Source organism: Macrobrachium nipponense, chromosome 27 (genome assembly GCF_015104395.2).
Source record: "Macrobrachium nipponense isolate FS-2020 chromosome 27, ASM1510439v2, whole genome shotgun sequence".
NCBI lineage: Eukaryota > Metazoa > Arthropoda > Malacostraca > Decapoda > Palaemonidae > Macrobrachium > Macrobrachium nipponense.
In genome coordinates this window covers 69,952,172-69,954,498 of record NC_087216.1, presented here as the reverse complement: position 1 = coordinate 69,954,498, position 2,327 = coordinate 69,952,172, and positions in this window count along the sequence as shown.

Genomic DNA, 2,327 nt, shown 5'->3' with positions numbered 1-2,327 from the left:
CTGTAGCCTAATCACTTCTGCATACAATTTAAGAAAACACAATTTCATTCAACGCAGTCTACCTGTCACTGGCATGTCGGTCGATCACTGTCATAGTCCTCCACCAAAACGGAATAATTATCCTGGGAATGAGTTCTCAAGAAGAGGAGACATTTCTCAGGGAAAAACTGTAGAATCCAAAGCCTGTTTCAACTCCTGTTTCTAGTTTCATTTTGGATTGAATCCAACATCCTGCAGAATTATTATGATTATTATTATTCAAAGAAAACTCATAATCACTCGAGTCAATTAAATGGGAAAGTAAATCCACAGTAGTATGACTGTTTGATTTGATATTAAAAATATATTTTAAATAAAATCAAAGGCATCCTACTGTGGATTTACTTAACAATTATTATTATTTAATTAATTAATTATTGATTGATTGATTGATTGATTGATTGATTGATTCATTCATTCATTCAATATACAGACACATATATGTATGTATAAATACAGGTTTTATAGATTTCGTGATCAAGTTATTCATATGTATGTATGTATGTATATGGATTATACATTTGAAATAGAGAATTTTCTCTAATATAGAGTTGCATCAAAAAGACGCCAAGGAAGACAGAAAAATTGAGGTATTGCAATACACTCCCTGAACACCTGAATTAGCCCTGGTCACTGACCAGCCCGAACTATATCCCCACATATTTACCCACTAAGTGGGTAATTTTAACTGTCAGCGTTACCAACGCTGCAGGAAAAAAATAAAATTCTAGGGTCAAATGAGTTTACCTGTGTTAACCCGTTGGCAACCGCTGTACCCGCAAAAATACCGGCCACCAGAGGCCTGCGGCGCCTTCTCAATTGTTTGTTGTTCGCCATGCTGTGTGGACCAGTCCCACATCAGGCGAACTTTTGGTCATTTAGCCCGACCCCACTCAAAGAGTTTTCGTATTTTGGATACAGATTACGACCTTGGACTGTGATTAACGTTTTCTCCCGTTTTACTTTGGATAGCTACGTTGTACTCGCTATGGATAAGTTTGAAAATAAACGTCGTCGCCGTCTGCAACCGCCTCTGCTTCTGCTTCTGCTTCATCTACAGTTCGACGGTCAAGCCTTTTACAACGATCGTGCGCTCTACTGCTGGATATGTTGGTGCTCATCGGCTCTGCACGCCCTTCAAGCGTCGGATGAGTACCCTCACACATGATCGACGTTCTTTTCATTATTTCATGTAGGAAGGTTCAGTGTATTAGTTAGTTATTCAAATAATTAGTGGACAGGTTATCAACTAGTATGTTCAGCATATTTTTAGCCTGACGAATAATTTAACCAAAATAGAGATAGTCGCGCTAGTAGTATAGTTGATTCTAATCGTTCTTTTTCAGTCCCCCTGCCTGTTCCAGAACCAGCCCTAATGGGTGCTGGGGGTAATGGAGAACCGCAAGCCTCCAAGTGGGCAGGTTCTGCCTGCTCGGAGCAGGCAGTGTTGGCAGCATATTTCCCCTTCCCTCGATGGGTAAGTTCTCAGGATGATAAAAATTTTGGTCAGATACAGATGAGTAGAGATAATAGGCTACATAGTGTTTAGGAAGAGAAGTTCAGGCTTCTTCGGGTTGGTTTTCTATTATAGGCTAAGTAGTAGTTTATAGAGGGACAGTGTCCTTAGAGTCTCTTTGGGTTTTTCCTGCTTCAAGTTCCTTGCATCAGAAGTTTTTTAGGCCATGGTTGGTCGTTCAGATCTGGTTTCGGGTTTGTCGGGTTGAGTACTGCTCCTTCGTCTTTAAGGTTACTTTCCTCTACTTATACGATACGGTAATTGTTAATATAAACTAATTCTCTGTTCAATGCATATTGACTTACGATAATTCAGTATGTAGAGAAATTGAATTAAATTAACTACGGCTAGCCTAGTGTTCACGATGATATATCGTATGCATATACAGTAGCCTAGCCTAGCCTAAAGTATTCGCTGTACTACATACCGGTAGAGTGATTTTTATAGTGGCTAACGCTGTAGGCTCAAGGCATTCTGACTTCGGATAATTCAGTACAGGTGTAATTGAAAACGAACGAGAATCCTATCTTAGGATAATTCAATATGAATGTAATCGAATAGAATGAAGATCATATTCTGTCCGACTAAAGCCTTACAATTGTATTATATGTATCATCATATTAGCGTAGTATAAACACTAACTTGGCAGTCATTCACGCTGGAATCAGCTGTTGGCGAATACGGGTTTGCGTTGCCGTATCCACCTCATTGTGTCCTGATTGGCTAGCGTGACTACGTAACAACTCTTCCTCACTTATGCCATGTTTGTCGT